This window comes from Eubalaena glacialis, chromosome 1 (assembly GCF_028564815.1).
Source record: "Eubalaena glacialis isolate mEubGla1 chromosome 1, mEubGla1.1.hap2.+ XY, whole genome shotgun sequence".
Taxonomy (NCBI): domain Eukaryota; kingdom Metazoa; phylum Chordata; class Mammalia; order Artiodactyla; family Balaenidae; genus Eubalaena; species Eubalaena glacialis.
In genome coordinates, this window is record NC_083716.1 from 50575827 (window position 1) to 50595516 (window position 19690).

A 19690-nucleotide genomic window follows, 5' to 3' on the forward strand; every position below is an offset into this window, starting at 1 on the left:
AATCCCAGTTGCTCACAGTGGTAACTAGCTCATGAACACATTTTATGTAACTTTACTTTCTTCTCTCTCTCACTTTTCCCATTCTCTCATTTCTGCTTCTTTAGATCATCTCCCAAATAAACTACCCAAGCCATAAGTCCCTTTCGCAGGCTCTACTTTCAAAGAAACCCAAACTAAGATGTGGTGCAGTTAGAACTCAAACTGAAGCAACTTTGCTCTTTAAGAAGAGTGTGCTGCCTCTAAGTAGAAGAATGTAGTGCGGTACACTATGGGAAACTAAACGTAGGTTAGAAGCAACAAGTAAGAATGTACACAGCAACATGAAGAGATATAACTTTCTGGTGCTAAAGAAAATAGTGGGGGGAAAAAAAGGGCAGAATATCTGTAGCAAAGCCTAATTAAGTCAATTAAACACATACACACCAACAACACTATGTTTTATAAAGATACATTCATTCAAAGATATAGAGCAAACAAATTAGAATGGTTTCCTATGGCGGAAGGAAAGGAAAATGGGAGTGGAGGTCAAGAATAAAGAAGACAAAATATATCAACTCAAGGGCCTTATAAAGAACAAAGATAGTTTGTCTATTGCCTCCAAATTTGCCCTAAAATATAGTTTTCTCTATGTCATACTTCCTACCCTCTCCAAGACCTCTTCTACACTCCTATGGAAATATTCATTTTCTATCAATCAGCTTTTCCAGAAACATCTTTTAATTCTTTCTTTACCTACCAAATTCTACTCATCTTTCAAAGCCCAGATCAAATAACCTCTTCTATGTTCTATCTGTACTTCTCAGTGCTACAGAACTCTGACTGGAAGTAATAAACGACTCCTTTGACATTTATCACTTTTACTGCCATAAATTGAAGGTATGATTAACTCTGGTTTCTGAACCAGAATTCAAAACAGAGAGAAAATAAAGGTGAACATAATTGTCACTATGTTAAATATTACTTGTCACGAATAGGTTATCAAAATAAATATATAACCGGAAAAGTTTACAGATTCATCTGTGTGCCACCTAAAATCATTCTGAATAATACCAGTGATACACACTCAACACTTTGGGAAACAATGTTGTGACTATTCTGAGATAAGAATGACAGAGGAGATCTTAAAATATATATACATATATATTTATACACACACATACATACACAATACATATAGTACAAATATTAATTAATTTGAGAGCTTAACCAAATTTATGTTAGAGAGGAAATAACTTGAAAATACAGTTTAATCATAAAGCCTTTTCTTAATGTGATGTTTCCTTCCTCAATAATGTGATGTTTTCCAATTTTACACAATGCGTAATTACAAAACAAATAGTGACTACTTTATTTTCAACATACAGTGTTGAAATATTTCTGAATATGGCAAAGCCCTAAATCAATCATCAATTAAGAGTTGAAAAGAACTTTAATAAAAGCATTAAAAGTAGTTAGTTTTACATTATAAGGTAATATTACCTCACTATAAGGTATTTCTCTAAGGACACTATCATACTAATGTTTATTTGTTAAAGTGGAACCATCAAATTCTGCTTAATGAGCGTCTTCACAGGTCTCCATTCATTTAGCAATAATTCTATTAAATAAGATACCATCTTTCAGTAAGTGTCAGAATTATACCTACAGAAATACTTTAAACATTCTTAAATTTTACTAAATCTTATATAGCATTTAAAAGAATAACAAAAGAGATAAATATGAGCAGAATAGTATTTATTTCTCTAAAAACTACTCTTCTAAAGAGACAATAATTTGCTTTTTTCACATTACCTCCTTTTCAGTATGCTAAGGCTTGAAAAACAATGTGCAAAAATATTTGTTGTATGTAAACAAATGAGGAGACCAACAATACAGCAGAACATCCATTTTAGTGTTTCTTTAAACTTAGAAAACTTGGATTTAACTAGATTTGAAGAATTACTTATGTTTGCTATTAACGATGCCCAATATTATCCCTGCTATCCAGATAAAAAATGTGGGCATCATCATCTCTTTTCAACATCTAGTCACAAATCAGTGTCCCTTCTTCCTTCACAACATACCCTACTCCATTTAGTCCTTCTTTTCTATTTCCACTATCACCACTCTGACTGAATTCTGATTACCTCATGCCTAACTACTCCTACAGCCTTCCAAGCTCCCTGACTCCTCACTCCATTTCTCTAATGATGTTTGTTCATAAATCACTGCTAGAGTAATTCCCCTAAAATATAGTTTTCTCTATGTCATACTTCCTACCCTCTCCAAGACCTCTTCTACACTCCTATGGAAATATTCATTTTCTATCAATCAGCTTTTCCAGAAACATCTTTTAATTCTTTCTTTACCTACCAAATTCTACTCATCTTTCAAAGCCCAGATCAAATAACCTCTTCTATGTTCTATCTGTACTTCTCAGTGCTACAAAACTCTGACTGGAAGTAATAAACGACTCCTTTGACATTTATCACTTTCACCTGGTGATGCTGGTTATCATTACTTGTATTACTTATATACATACTTTACTGATATGACTATAAGCAGAGGTTGGGGACCACGTTCTTTATTTTCTGATTCCTCCTTTGTGACTTGTTGTTACATAATTTAACAAGGACCCAAAAAAGTAATATTCTGAAGGACAAAAATAAGTGCTCTGGGGCCTTAAACTAGATAAAGAGGGAAAAACACGCCTAGAGAAAAAATAACATGAGCAGAAGGGAGAAAAAACACAGGACAATATCAAATCATCGGCTGAAGAGTATCATACATGCAAGGGGTATAGAAGAAAAAAATTAAACATTTGCTAATCAATGCTTACAGGTTTTCATAATTTCAGGTAAGTTGATCCCTACCTTAATCAAGATTCTCATTATTTCTTGCTTGCAACAGAGTATCCTAATTGTCTCTCTGCTTTTGGTATCTCCCCCTTCCAAACTATCATTCACATCACTGCCATGTTAATTGTAACAAAACACGATTATGATCCAAAATAACTCTGTTAAAATTTTTCAAAGACTGCCAACTACTCACAAAATGAAGTCTGAACTCCTTATCATGGCATCCAGAGTTCTTCACAAACAAGCTCTCTTCCAGCCTTGTCCCTCAAACCCTCTCTCTCATCCTGAATTCAAACCATACAAAATGATTTCTTCTGTCTTTTGCACATTCTATACATTTCAAGTTTCCCCTGCTTACACTGGGCTCTATGCATGAAATTCTATTGCCTCCAAATTACACTCAGCAATCTTCTACTTATCCTTTAAGACCCTACTCAAATGCCATTCCCTATGTGAAGCCTCCCTGACAATTCTCGCCTCTAACAATGCTGGTGGAGCCTTTCTAGATGATACCAATACACTTTTCCAATTTCATATAGCACTTTTCAAGTTGCACTCACATTAACTCTTTGTATACTCATCTCTAAACGGATTATTCTTTGAGAGTAAAGTAAGGAACTCATTTTACCGAATGTTGCATATTCTCGGCACCTAACACAGTGCCTGCAATAGAGGTGTTTAGTAAGTGTTTAAAGGGAGAAAGAAATGGATGGATGCAGGCAAAGCTGTCACTCACTTAATGCTACACTGTTGAGAGACTTTATTACTAGAGGAGTTTGTCCTTACTTTGGTAGCCTAACAAAGAGTTACTGACAGTACATGCAGAATTACCTTTGAGAAAATTTAAGCTGGTAGCAACACACAGATGGAAACGAGAGTGAGGAGAGGCACAAAGTGGGAAAAGTCCTGCAATATTTCAGGTGAAATGTGATATAAGAACTTAAACTTGGATGATGACGAGGGGATTAGAAAAGAGATGATGAAAACATTCATGATATATTATAGAGGTAAAACTGATAGGACTTGATCTCTTACTAAGAGTAGGAAGGAAAAGATGAAGAATCAGATTTGGCACTGAGACTTTGAGCGTGGGTGACAAAGAGGTCCAGTAATAGAAGTGGGAACACTGAGTGGGAAGCTAGCAGTTGAAAATACGTGTCAAAGCTTAGAAAAGTGTCACAGCAGAGATATGAGGTTGAGAGAGATCATTTTAGAGGTAATTGCTGAAATCAAGAGATTAGGAAAGACATAAAAAAGAAAAACAAGAATTTCAAATATAAAACCTTAGGGATGGTCATTATTTAACCATAGGAGGACAACTATTCTTTAATTAAAAAAAAAATAATAGGAGGAGAAAGAAAAAAATTTTGAAGGAGTAATTAAAGAAGTAGAACTAGAAGAGCACAGGGTCATAGAAGCCAACAGCATTTCATGAAAAGAAAAATGGCAACTACTACAGTGATTAAAGAGTATGAAATCTAACAAAAGACAATTAGAAAGTCACGAATATTTCTCAAAAGAACAAATAGACCAGCTTGGAAGGGACAGAAGGATGATGAATGAATGCTATAAGGAAGCAGAACCTACTATTTAAAGAGGAAAAAGTATAGACCGCTTCACAAAAGTGTATGTTCTGGTTTTTTTTTTTTTTTAATAGCTACTTTATTTATTTATTTATTCATTTAGTTGTGTTGGGTCTTTGTTTCGTGCGAGGGCTTTTTCTAGTTGCGGCAAGCGGGGGCCACTCTTCATCGCGGTGCGGGGGCCACTCTTCATCGCGGTGTGCGGGCCTCTCACTATCGCGGCCCCTCCCGTTGCGGGGCACAGGCTCCAGATGCGCAGGCTCAGCAGTTGTGGCTCACGGGCCCAGTTGCTCCGTGGCATGTGGGATCTTCCCAGACCAGGGCTCGAACCCGTGTCCCCTGCATTAGCAGGCAGATTCTCAACCACTGCGCCACCCGGGAAGCCCTGGATTTTTTTTTTTAAAGTACAGATCCCTGAAGGATTAAACCTTTTACCTGATAATCTGTGTCTCTATGGATTTGAAAATAATAAACTTGATTTCTCTGTACGTATTGTCTTAGAATGGCTTCTTCTCCCCGTCCCTGATGTTACTGCAGTTCCCACTTCTTTGAATAAATTCTACCTCCAAAGATCTATTATTCAAAGTAACAATTTTAACCTAAATTCTAAATATGTGAAAGTTTCAGAATAATGTAAACATTCATTTTAATATAATCTTCCATTCTAACCTCTGTTTTGTCATCATCAGAGGGAAGAAATTATTATATACATCACTTAATGCTTATTTTCTACAATTAAAGAAAGTTGTATTAGTAATAAATACTTTTTACTCCTGAAGAGGTTCAACATTTATAAGGAGAGAAAAATATGTTGTAACTATTGATACTTATGAACTCATAAGGAAGGTGATTAAAGAATAAAGAAGCTAACATAAAGCTGCAGTGGTAATACAGAAGGACTATTTTCAATTGTTAAGAAATGGGAATTTTCATATTATTCTAATTATTTTCTTAAAAGTCTTTTCCTTACCTCAGAGATGTGGCTAGATAAAACTGTACTTCCAATTTTCTCCAAACAGCTTTGACCTATGCTTCCATCTCATGAATTCCAAGACAGTATTAAACTGATGCATATTTTCATAAATCTGTTTAGAAAAAAGGAACATATTCAAGACTGAAAGAATGTTTATTTGTCAGAATAACACATGTAGAAGAAATACCAAAATTTTATCATGCATAAAACTATACATTTTCAATGTAAAGTCAAGGAAAACTTCTACAGTACATTAGAAATCTATCACTTTACAAACTTCTGCCCAAAGAAGTTTCACATTTTGAGTATTTTCAACTTTACAACATAGTAGTTCTGCAGAAAAAATTACTCACATGTAAAATTTCTGTATCAGCCCAAGCTTTTGAAAAAAAAAAAATCACATCTCAAATTGAAAAATGATAACAGCCAGAAGCAGCACTAAAATTTACAATTCTACAATATTCAGATTCCTACTTGAACAAAAATTGGACCACCCAGCTAGTATTTCACTTTCTATCACAAAGTCTCAGTAAGCAGTTTTAATTTCAAACTTCAACCTAGAATATTAGGAATTGTGAGGGTCAAGAATTAATTGCACTGCTTGGTCTAAGTCCATGGCATAGGTTTCAACTGTGTTACTACTGCCATTAGTACCCTACTGCTCTAAGGGACAAAGTTCATAAATCTAAAAGAGGAAAAACGTTAAAAATTTTAATTTACTGAAAGGCAGGTGTGCTGTTTACTTAGAGATCATAAAAATAATTTCACTGAATGTATCTTTTAACTGAAATGTCAAATAGTACAGTATTCTGTTTCATATTTTAAAAAGAAAAATTTTAAGCTATATGAATATTACTTATGTCCCACTGCAAGGTCAAAATGCCTTTGTCTTCAAGCCCATTTAGAAGTATCATTTGTGTCACACTGAGGTTTAGTAGTCTTGGCAATAATGACTAAATTCATGTAAACTGGGGCAACCTGAAACGGTCTAGCATATCAGATAGCCTTTCTTAAGGACAAGAGTCTCCACTGAGCAGACAGGCTGCCATAGGGCCATGCTAAATCTTTCATGGTCCAATTAAAGACAGACTGACCCTGAAAGCAATTAGTAATGCTTTGTCTGCATTTAGAAGCCTTTTAACAGTCTTCTCAAGGCACTAGTTACCTACAACTTCACCAGATCCCTGACATTTTTCAGGGTATTCGTATGACTATAAAACTCTTAGACCATGACTCAGAGAAATCAGGGAGAGCAGTAATGGAGACCTGGTATTTAGGTGTTTTTTTTTTCTCTGAGATGATCATAGTCTTAAAAAATTTACCTTATACTAATCAAAAAATAAATGCATTGTGTTTCCACTTTAGAAATGGCATAAAGATTTTCCTCCAAAGCCATTCTTTGCCAGTAACTCCGTTCTTCCCTAAGGGTGTATGGAAGAGAGGGGAGGCAATCACTACATTAAACAAAGCTCAGATTAACCTAGTCTCATAAAGTTTTAAATAGTCCATCAAAGTGACTATGTTTAAAAATATATGGCCCTCATTCGTACTTCCCTGGTGGCGCAGTGGTTAAGAATCTGCCTGCCAATGCAGGGGACATGGGTTCTAGCCCTGGTCCGGGAAGATCCCCACATGCTGCGGAGCAACTATGCCCGTGCGCCACAACTACTGAGCCTGCGCTCTAGAGCCCACGAGTCACAACTACTGAGCCCGTGCTCCACAACTACTGAAGTCCGCGTGCCTAGAGCCCACACTCCGCAACAAGAGATGCCAACCGCAATGAGAAGCCCACGCACCGCTACGAAGAGTAGCCCCCAATCGCCACAACTAGAGAAAGCCCGCGCACAGCAATGAAGACCCAACACAGCCAAAAATAAATAAATAAATAAATTTATTTTAAAAAAATATATGGCCTGATTCTAATTCTACCAGATATTTACAATGGATCAAATAATAAATAAAATTGGCATGTAAACCACTTACCAACCATTGTTTATTACAGCACTATTTATTACAACACTGCTTCCTTGGTGTGAAAAAAAAGTTACAAGCTTTAGGCTAAATCTAAAGTTAATTTTAAAAAAAGGAAAATACATAATCACAAAGAATCTTCAAATATACCATCTGCAAAGTCCAAGACCCTGAATTATCTATCCTCCTTCAATTCTCTCATATGTACAAATACATGACGAATCATAAACTTCAGAAAACCTTTTCTAAGGATTGAATTTAAGACTGGCTAAGGAAAACCAAGTAAGATTTGACTTCATTACTAAGAGGAAAATAAAAGGCAATCAAAGGACAGGATGTGCTTCACGGTACAGATCTGCAAGTCACTTTTTACATACTAGAAATTGTGTGAATCAAAGTAAAGCTTTTTCTAACCTTTGCAACTACAGTCCTTTAAGCAGAGATCTACAAATATGTACAGGCACAGAAATAGGATTTACATAGGCAAAATGCTTGCAACAACTTTAATCACTCAATTTATAAGGTAATTTGCCACAGGCTTTTAGCACTATAAACTGTGTTTAACAGTGACAAGGGATCCAGTCAGAACCAAACACTAAACAATTGTAAGTATTAATATTTTCACCAAAGATTTTGTGCCTGAAATTTTCAAGCTTCTTAGTTCTAGAAAACATATTAAGGAAAGGTAATTCTTTTAAAAACACATTAGAGCTTCTTAATGACTGATAATAAATGAAAAGCGAATCTTTCTGGATATATTCTAGTAGTTTGTAATTCAGAGCGAACACTGGAATTTCCTAAAAGTTAATAAGCATTTGCAAACATGGGAAAAGTTCATTTTAATCCCATATTGCCTTTACAAAAATATTTTTTTGCCATAAAAATGTACACATCCCTCTCGGTTTTCAAAATTATTAAAGTGGTTAAATCTTAAAGCACTGGGATACTTTAAAGATCACTAACCATACAGAATCCATCAGTGACAAACATCAATTGTGGATATTTTAGTTATCTTTGAGGTGTAGGACATTACCTATTAACTCCTATATTAGTAAGATTTACAAAAAGAACTAGTATAAATATGCTTTTGATAAATACTCAGTCTAAGACAAAATTTAAGATTGCTTTTCTACTTGTACCAGATGTCAAAAAGTAGATTTCTTAGTATTCACAAAATCAGCAATATTGATTGTACATTTTTCCTTCCACCACTCCAAATCCCCTTTCTTCATTTCCCCTCTCTTAGCATTCATAAAAAGCACCCCACATACTGTACAAGTACTGCTGTAAACATCAGAGCTGCAATTATAAAACCATTTTTAAAAATAGCAAATTACAAAATAATCATTTTACAAAACATTTCAGTTGGGCTCTTCAACTAAAGGTATTACTATTAAAATTTTCAGTACATTAGCTAAAAAACTCAAACATTATGCTTCAGAAAAACATAATACAGTTTTAGCTGTAACTCAAATGAACAGTATAATTTAGATTAGTTTATCATGCATTTCTATAATAAAGGATGTAATCCACTTAATACAGAAAGGGAGGATCAAACTTATAAACAAGTTATATTCTAAATGTTCCAAAAGTTCATTTATAAATTGAATATAAGCTTGATTTTGAAACTCAAGATGACTTTTCTCATAAAACTAAAGATATAAACAGTGGCATTAAACCCAAAATACAAATGAACTTTAGTGTATAATTCCATGATAGCACTCTTCCGCTTAAGCATATTTCCGTATCAAACTGTAACCTTCTTATTCATTGCTATATCCTAGAACTTTAGCACAGCTAATGACACAGAGTAGGATTTCAACAAATATTAGCTGATCTGAAGTACTGAATAGCAAAAACTCAGTGATGTGAAACTTAGTTGTCTAGAGAACAGAGAACCAAAAGGCATGGGGAAAAAAGCTTCTTCCAAAAGAGATATGACAAAAGGATGCCTAACACCAGGGTTAGAAAGCTCTAGTCTAAGCCAATAGTGTCAATTTCCATCCCCCCTGCCAATGAGAGGGTTAGCAATAAGCATCTGATGCAATTCTGGCCAACAAGACAAGACACTAAGTTTGCTGGGGAGCTTCTGGGAAAGGTTTTCCCAGGCTGATGAAAAAAAGACACCCAGGTGAAAACACGTACTTTTCGCAGGTAACTTTGGGTTTGAATTGTTAAGCAGAACAATGGCAGCCATCTTAGGACCATGAGGAAAGAAACAGCCTAAGAGGAGAACCCAACAGAAAAAGAATGGCAGTGTTAAAAGATGGAAAAAACCTGGGTGGTCCTTGGTGATGCTGCTATGCTTGAATGAAATAATCCTAGAATCATTTTACTAACTTGGATCTTTTTATTATAGTATATTCAACCCTTTTATTATTTATGTAATTTTCAATTACCAAAAGTAACCCAGTGGATACAGCCATTTAGGAATAGATACACTATTTCAATGAATTCAACTGTTATTTATACAGCAGTAACTCTCTTAAATTCATATCTTAATCCAGATCCTTCTTTTGAACTAGATACATATTTCCAAACTATATTATAATATACACTATATACTATAATACAGCTGTATTAAATATTTATTCCAGTGACACATCAAGAGAACAGAATATAACAGCCATCATCTACCAGCACAAAAACTGTTTATGCACCCATATTCACTTTTCTGGCTAATAACAGCACCGGCTACCTGTCAAAGGTTAAAATCTTTGGGTCACTAGTCCCACATCCCTCTGCTTTATTTATTGCATTGGGCAGTTATTAATTGCTGCCTGTTCTAACTCTGATATATCTTTGAAATCTGTCTCTCTCAACTCTATACACATCTAGTGCAGCCTCCCATCTCTTGTGGAACACACCTCCATTCTTGCCTCTGCACTGCACTCATGTTTCTAAAATATAACTGTGCATCATGAAAAGATTATAAACATCATAAGTCATTAGGAAACACAAATTAAAACTATAATGAGATACCACTACAGAATGGCCATCATCAAAAAGACACACAACACCAAATGTTGGTAAGGACGTGGAGAAACTGGAATTTCCACACATTGCTGTAAAATGATGCAGCCACTTTGGACAACAGTTTGGCAATTTCTTAAGAAGTTAAATATAAACATAAACTCACCAATAAAATTCCCTCCATAGGAACCTACCCAAGAAAGATGAAAATATGTGTCTATATAAAGACTTATATTCAGGGACTTCCCTGGTGGTCCAGTGGTTAAGACTCCACACTTCCAATGCAGGGGGCATGGGTTTGATCCCTGGTGGGGGAACTAAGATCCCACATGTCGCCCAGAGCGGCCACCCACCCCCCACCAAAAAAAAAAACCAGACTTACATACAAATGTTCTCAGCAGCATTACTCAATGGCAAAGAACTGGAAACAATCCAAGCATCCATCAGCTGATGAATGGATAAACAAAGGGCAGTACCATCAAACAATGGAATATTATCAGGTAATAAAAAGGAACAAAATACTGATACGTGTTATAAGATGAATGCACCTCAACAGTATGCTAAATAAAAGAAGCCAGATGCAAAATACTACATGTATGATTCCATGTATATGAACTACTCAGAAAAGGTAAATTGAAAGAGAGAGAAAGCAAAGCAGTGGTTGCCTAGAGCAAGGGGTAGAAGTGGGAAATTTGGGGCGGTGATGATATGTTCTGAAATATTCATAGCACAACCCTAAAAATTTATTAGAAATAATAAAAATACAAGTGCGCTTTAAAATTTTTCAGTGATTTCCAATTATGTACAAAATGAAGTCCAAATTCTTTAGGAAGACATTCACAGAATGCTATAATCTGCTTTCAATCTATTTAACCTGCTTTATCTTCTGCTACAATCTCTGCCAAAAAGCCTCTCGCTGGCCATTAAACTATTTGCTGTTCCTAAATATGCCAGGCTATTTAATGCTTCTACCTTTCTTCAAACTTGCTATTCTAATGCAAAAATCAAAATGTTCTTATCTTTATCTTTTGTCAAGTGAAGTTCCATTTGTCCTCACAAAGATCCATCTCAAATAACTCCTCCTTTGTTGAACCTTCTTCACTCCTTATGTAGCTACTTGTTCCACAGGAGTCTGGTAATAACACATTATAGCACTTTTCATACTGAATTACGATTGTCTATTTATATGTATATCTTCTTTATTAAGACAACCCCTGAGTACAGCTGTGTCCCCTATGTTTTAATAAGCACAGTCCGGTGACTGGCACACAGGAGGTAATCTATATATTTTTGAATAAGTGACTGATGAAGAGTGACAGGGAAGAGAAAAATCCAAAAGTAGGTAAAATGAGCTCTGTATCACAAAGATGGTCGTATCAGGATGGTTACTGTCAATGTTATTTAAGAAAGAAAAACAGAAGTCACCCAATGTCACCTAAATGTTTTTCAGTGTAGTATCAGTTAAATAGCCACACTGAACACTCTATGGTCATTAAAAAAAATGGAATACATCTTATCTGTCTGTACTGACTTGGAAAGATATCCCCAATACTCTTAAGTTTAAAGACGCAGACGTAGAGACCGGATTAGAGGACACGGGGTAGGGGGGAAGAGGAAGCTGGGACCAAGTGAGAGAGTAGCATTGACATGTATACACTACCAAAGGTAAAATGGATGGCTAGTGGGAAGCTGCTGCATAGCACAGGGAGGTCAGCTCGATGCTTTGTGATGACCTAGAGGGGTGGGATAGGGAGGGTGGGAGGGAGGCGATATGGAGATATATGTATACATATAGCTGATTCACTTTGTTGTACAGCAGAAACTAACACAACATTGTAAAGCAATTATACTCCAATAAAGATATTAAAAAAAAACATAGTCGCTTCTCCACTATTAAAAAGAAAACCATACACACATATAGTAGTATGTGCATGCACACGTGCATGCAATAAATGTGAGGAAGGTAAGGGGCTGAAAGGGTACACACCAACTGTTCTGAGTACAGGCAAAAAAGTGGAAACAACCTAAACGTCTATCACTTCATGGATAGAGAAACAAAAGGTGGACTATCCAGCCAATGGAGTATTATTCAGCCATTAAAAAAAAAAGCCATAATAAGAACCAATTCAGATATAACAGGGATGAACCTTGAAAATATTATGTTAAGTGAAAGAAAGAAGCCAGACATAAAAGACCACATATTATATGATTCCATTTATATGAAATTCCAGAATATGCAAGTCCATAGAAACAGAAAATATATTAATGGCTGTCTGGGATCGGGGGTAGAGGGTGGGACTGGAGAAAAACACCAAAAGGATGATCCCTAAAAGAAAAAAAATTGATAAGTTGGACTTCATCAAAATTTTATATGTTTGCTCTGCAAAAAACCCTGTTAAGAAGATGAAGACACAGGTACAGACTGGGAAAATATATTTGCAATCCAAATATACGACAAACGACTCATCTAGAATACGTAAAGAAATCTCAAAACTCAACATTAAAAAAATTCACCTAGAAAATGAGCAAAGAATATGAAGAAATATTTCACTGAAGAAGATATTTGGATAGCACATGAAAAGATATGGTCAACAACACTAGCCATCAGGGAAATGCAAATTAAGACTATGCTGAGATATTACTACACATCTAATCGAACAGCTAAAATAAAAAATAGTGACAATACCAAGTGCTGACAAGAATGTGAAGAAAATGGATCTTTCATACATTGCTGTTGAGACTATAAAACGGCATAGCCACTTGGAAAATGGTTTGAAAGTTTCTTTAAAAACTAAATATACACTCACATGTAACCAACTGCACTCCTGGGCACCTGTCCCAAAGAAATGAACATGAATGTTCACAGCAGCCTTATTTTTAATAGCCAAAACCTGGAAAAAATAGAATGCCCTTCAAAAGATGAATGGTTAAACAAACTATGGTACATTCATACCATGGAATCCTACTTGGCAATAAAAAGGAATAAACTATTGATTCATACAACTTGGATGGATCTCAAAGGATTAGGCTGAGTGAAAAAAGGTCATGTACTGTATGATTCCATTTATAAAACACTCTCGAAATGACAAAATCATAGAGATGAAGAAGAGATTAATGGTTGCCACAGGGGGCAAGTGTGTGAGTAGCTTAAGGGAGATCTTTGTGGGGACAGAACCCATGTCTTGATGCTGCAGTGGTTACACACATCTACCACCACAGTGTTTAAATGGGTCAGAACTATATATACAAAATGTACCAGTGTCAACTTCTGGATTATATTGTACTACATGTATGAAGTAACCACTGGGGGAAGGTGAAGGATACAAGGGCCCCACCTTACTATTATTTTTTCAATTTCCTATGAATCTATAATTATTTCAAAATTTAAAATTAAAAAACTCTACCTTCTAAAAATGTTTTTACCTCTGCTTTAGATTTGGAATAGCAAAATAACTGTTCAAAGATTATTTAAGATACATTATTTTTTTCAAATCAGCTAGACAACTTCAATTCTGCAGTGGTTTCCAGTACCCTGTGGGAATGAGGAATCCCCATAATAAAAGTCTAAAGAAACCAGCAATTCCTAGACCAAATTCTGGGTCTTCAGTCCCCTCTGTACCCCTCACCCTCTGGTTCTGGGAAGAAGCAGTTACTCCTAGGTGATGTCAAATCTGTTTTAGGGGTAGCAAATGTAGCAAGTTTGATATAACCACCTACAGCAGAACAAACCCCCAAATAATCATCTCCCTGTATGCTCTTTTTCAATTTATTCTTCTGACAATGGGGCATAAAAACCACTACTATATTTTCATTTTAATTTTCTCTATAATTTATTAAGGTAATATTCACAGTAAAAGACATTTAAATGATTTGATACATCTTCTTTTCCTTTCCAAATATATCTAGTTCAGTCAGTACAGAAATATATATCACCTATTTTTTTCCTGTAGAGTTTTGAGAAATTATCCATAGATCATTTGTTTTATTAGCTGATAGGTAAACACCATACTACATATAAACAATAAAATTTCTGCTATTAGGAATCATCAGGAGTGCTAAGGGTTCATCAGTTCTTCTAAAATGTGCATTGTTGCACCTTCTCAAATGAAAAATAAAGATTATTTAGAATTAACATTATGAACACCAGTTACAGAGTTATGCTACAACATAGTGAAATTATCAGGGACTATTAATACATAGTGTTGTTGGCCCCAGTTCTAAATGGTCCCAAGAGTGCCGTGTTTATTTAGAGTAAGTCCCCTACATACGAACGAGTTCCGTTCTGAGAGAGCGTTAAGTCCAATTTGTTCGTTAAGTCCAACAAAGTTAGCCTAGGTACCCAACTAACACAATCGGCTATATAGTATACTGTAATAGGTTTATAATACTTTTCAGACAAATAATACATAAAAAACAAACACAAAAAAATAAAGAAAACATTTTTAATCTTTCAGTACCTTGAAAAGTACAGTAGTACAGTACAACAGCTGGCATACAAGGGCATGTTTGCATCCTTGAAAGTTTGCAACTTGAAGATTCGTCTGTAGGGGACTTACTGTACTTATTTACTTGCTTGTCTGCTTATTTGTTTTAGCTTGCATCCCCATTTTTTCTTGTTAAGTTTTCTTCCCCTTGCTAACAGCTACCTAGAATGCATGTTTGCTCATAATAACAGTACCCTCTCCCCACTTTTCATTTACATCATCCCCGTACTAGCTTAATATAGCTCTATGTTTTGAAGTCCATAAAAATAAAAAGGCTGCATATGACAGCCTGAGACTGAGGGTATAAAAACTGAACACATCTTCTATTATGATCAAATAATGTTTATGCTGTGGTATTATAACAATTTTTATAAGACCACTTCAAGGAGAAGGGATAGATGAGACACCTGCATGAGACAACCAAGGAAAAAAACAAAGGTGGGTGGAGCTAAAAACTATAAACACACCTCAAATGCCTATTTGACATTTCTAACAATATGCTAAGCTCAAAATACATGAAACAGAACTCATCATTTGTTTTTCCATCTTCCCACAAACCTGTTTCTCTTTAATTCCTTATTTGGCTTAATGTACAACTGTTTACAAGAAGGTTTTTTTTGCCACTACCTAGTAAAGTTGACATTTTACATACCCAAAGACCCCAAAATTCTAGCTCAAGGTATATAATCTGGGGAACCTTTTGCACATATCTACCAGAAAGCATGTACAAGAATATTTACAGCAGCATTTTCTTAACAGCAAACACTAGAGGAAACCCAAGTGTCCAACAACAGTAAAATGGATAAACTGTAGTATATTCATATAATGGAATTACCACATAGTAGTATAAATGAATGTACCTCAGATAAGTGTGTCAACATGAATGAAATCTCGAAACCATAATGTTGAACAACAAGTCCAGGGCTTCCCTGGTGGTGCAGTTGTTAAGAAACTGCCTGCCAATGCAGGGGACACGGGTTCAAGCCCTGGTCCGGGAAGATCCCACATGCTGTGGAGCAACTAAGCCCGTGTGCCACAACTACTGAGCCTGTGGCTCTAGAGCCTGCGAGCCACAACTACTGAGCCCACGTGCCACAGCTACTGAAGCCTGTGTGCTCCGCAACAAGAGAAGCCACCACAATGAGAAGCCCGCGCACCGCAATGAAGAGTAGCTCCTGCTCGCTACAACTAGAGAAAAGCCCGAGCGCAGCAACAAAGACCCAACACAGCCAAAATAAATAAATAAATTAAATTAAATAATAAAATAAATAAATTTAAAAAAACAAAAAACGAAGGTTGGAGAGAGACAGAGCCAGAGGGGGGGAAAAAAACCCAAAAAAAACCAACAAGTCCAAGAAGAATACATATATACAGTATGACTCCATTCACACAAAACTCAAAAATAGTACACACTAGGAAAATGTATGTTAAAGGAAAAAATACAAAAGTGGAAAAACGTAAGGAAAAGTAACAGAATAACATTTAATAATTTAGGATGATGGTTTCTTCTGGGAAGAAGCCTTTGTCCTGAGGCCTGGAAAGCTTCTAAGATGCCATTACATTTATTGAGATAGGAGGCTGGGACAGATATATTCATTTATTATTAAAACTTTGTAAAATGTACATCTACATCATATATACCCTTGTATATAGGATAGATTTTAGAATAAAAATTTTAGTTTAATCTGAAGTAAGTATGGTTAAGTGTTAGTATTTTTAAAGTCTGGGTATTAGGTACACAAATGTCTATTATATCACTTCCTATATTTTGGAATCTATCATAAGTTAATTAAAGAAATTAAGACATAAGCACTACAAAATTGTATTTTGAAATTTAAGGACATGATATGACAAATCTTTAGAAGCAATAAAACAAATACTAAGCTAAATACTAAATCCAAACAAATACTACTATAAAATGAAAAAGAAAAAAAATTACTTCATCTCCTGAGATAATGCAACAGAAAATACACAACACTACCTATATATTATTCATTCCAAAAAATTTTATCTTTAGTCATGAAATACAAAAATGCAAACAGTAAATGTAGGGTATCCTATTAAAAAAAAACTAGATGAGATTTCATAAAAGACGTAAGGGCGAGGGGTGGTGGAAACAGTGGCTATTGAAGCTTACTTTCAAATGGCTCAGAAAAAAAAAGTGTGGGTATTTTTATAAACAAAGAGAGAGAGAGCAGATGAGGCAAAATGTTAGCAAGTGAACTGGTAAATATAGCTGAAATGGGTATTTACTATCTGTTCAAATATTATACCAATTTAAAAGTTTTTAAGGTAAAAAAATTGGGGAAAAAGAGGTACTTTATCTATTATGAGTTATAATTTTACACATAGTTTTTAGTAAACAATGTCAGTATGACAGAGATTATTAAAATCAAATATTGACAGATCTACAAGGAAATCCCAGAGATCTTTCCTCCATCAGCAAATTTTTAAATTTATTTCCTATAAATTATAAATTGTAAGTTGTTCAACAGGATGAAAAATACGTTTATCTTAACAGGTTGAGAATTACAGCTGTGCTTCAGAAACAGAGTATCATAATCAATTTAAAGGCATATGGGCTTTAAAAAAACTGTTTAGCAAGTCAACTGTACTATAATATAAAAGACTTTTAAAAAATTTTTTATAATTAATTTATTTTTATTTATTATTTTATTTATTTTTGGCTGCGTTGTTTTAAAATTTCTTTCACAGAACAGATTTACTTCCTAATGATGCATACCCATATTTTTCAGGATTGCCAAGGCAAGGCAGTAAGGATGGAATGAATTTCTTTAAAACACTGGTAGTTTCCATAAAAAAAAAATTATACATCATTAAAATGGATAACCATCCTATTACCTAAGGATGTACTGATGGTCAGAATTTAATCCAGTTAACCTGTGTTCAATATTTGGCTTTCTTATTATTTATTAAAAACTAAAAACTACCTTCATTAAATATTCAATTGTCATTCATCCAAACGTGTGCATCAATGAAACTAAACAACATTCTAGAAATTATAGAAAATACAATTTTCAATTAAGAGCACCCATATAAAATTCATCACTTGTACAGGCACATGCAAACTAATCATTTCCGACAGGAGTGGGAAATGGACTACAGATATTTCCTCCAAAAGGACAGTGTTGCTACATGTTCACAGATAGGTAAACACATAGGGAAGAAAGTTTTAGGTGGGAAGGCTGCATTTAAGTTCTCATTTCTATGTGATGAGAGGCAGGTAGTTAATTACTGAACAACACTGTCTTTTAAATCAGTGAGTCACATGCCTAAGGGAGGGGCTTGTAAGCAGGATGAGCAACAACCAGGGCAATCAAGTAAGATTTCAAAAAGAAGCAACATCAGGTTTTGAAGAGTTTCAGACAGACAATTAGAAGCAACTACCCCAATATAATGCACATAATACAACAGCCTGACTATGGACTACCCACCTTCTTCAAAACACACCTGTACTTTAGGGACTAGGATTGTGAAGCTAGATATGTTTGAATTTCAGAGAACAGCTCTATTATCAATAAGCAAGTGAGGTTGAAAGAGAGAGAAAAAAAGATTACTGGATAATACTTCTGAGGGCACTACAGTAAATTTTAAAACATTTAAGACACAGTTCCCTGCTGGCAAGCAACATTTAATCAACTTGAGGAGTCAAGCCATAATATATTAAAGCTTAAACAACAGCACCAGATGACAATACATATACTGTTGTACCACCACACATGACAATTAATTGAGAAGTAAAAAAGACTTCCTTCACAGGTGGAGAGATCACTGTGGGCTGAATTTAAAGTGGACCTTCTAAAGACTGTCAGGGTTTGATAGTATGCAAGGAGGGAGGGGTAGAGGTTCAGATGGGCGTTTTACTGGGAGGGCTGGGGTGTTGGGGGCTGGGAGGGTGCACTGGGCCTGGCTACTGTCCCACCTGGGGCCCAGATTCTAGAGTGGTGGAACATAATAATCAATGCATGGTCTGAACCAGGTGATAAATTCCCAGCCACCCTGAAGCCCATGTCCATAGCAGATATCAATACTTGTTTTAGTTCTCCTTACAATCAAGCATCAAAGATTTCAGTCCTTCTTAATATAGAACTCCCAAAAGCCAAGATGCCAAGATGTTTGAAATCCACCTACCATTCTTTTAAGAAAGAGAGAATAAAGAGAAGAACACAGGGTTAAGAGCATGGGCTTTGTAGCCAGACTGAGTACCAAGGTTAGAATCCTGGCTCCACCACTAACCTGTTGTAATACTTTGGACCAAGTTGCTTAACCTCCTTGGTATCCAATCTGTAAAGCAGGGAGAATAACTGCATGTATCTGAAGGGTGAGGATCAAAGGAGTTAATGCAGGTATAGCACTTAGAACAGTGCCAGGCAAATGTAAGTACTTTCTAAGTGTAAGCTACTATTACTGTTTTCTATCAACAGGAAATCAACTGTATTCTCAGAGAGTAATGAGAGTTTTATATGAGGGAAAATAATATAAAATGTATAAAAATGTTGCTTAAGTACAGAAAACATTCTGAATCATTGATAGAAACAACATTCAGTACTTAACAATGCCTAATAGCATCAAATACTTGCTAGTTGATTTAAGAACAAAAGTGCAACATCAAACATATTCTCTATATTTACTGAACATTTACTATGTGCCAGTTACTGTACTAAATTCTATACATTTATTATCTTGTTTAATCTTTGAAATAAACTTTTGAGGCAGGTACCTCTACTAATTCCATATTATAAGAAAACTGAGGCTCAGAGTGGTTGAGTAACCTGACCAAAGTCACACAGTTAATATATAAAGTAGGGCTGGGATTTAACCCAGGTCAGTCAGACTCCAGAGACTGTA

The 19690-nt window shown here is 35.3% G+C and overlaps 1 protein-coding gene across 2 annotated transcripts in view; it reads right to left on the reverse strand.

Moving 5' to 3' along the window:
• BMPR1A (bone morphogenetic protein receptor type 1A) overlaps window positions 1-19690 on the reverse strand; it is a 139877-nt gene that overhangs the window by 53500 nt on the left and 66687 nt on the right. Inside the window, exon 2 of one of the 2 annotated variants that reach the window (XM_061179800.1) lies at window positions 5391-5505. The exons of the other annotated variant lie outside the window; for it this stretch is intronic. The gene's annotated coding sequence lies outside the window, so the exon portion shown is untranslated. The remainder of the gene's footprint in view (window positions 1-5390; window positions 5506-19690) is intronic. 2 annotated transcript variants of the gene reach the window in all.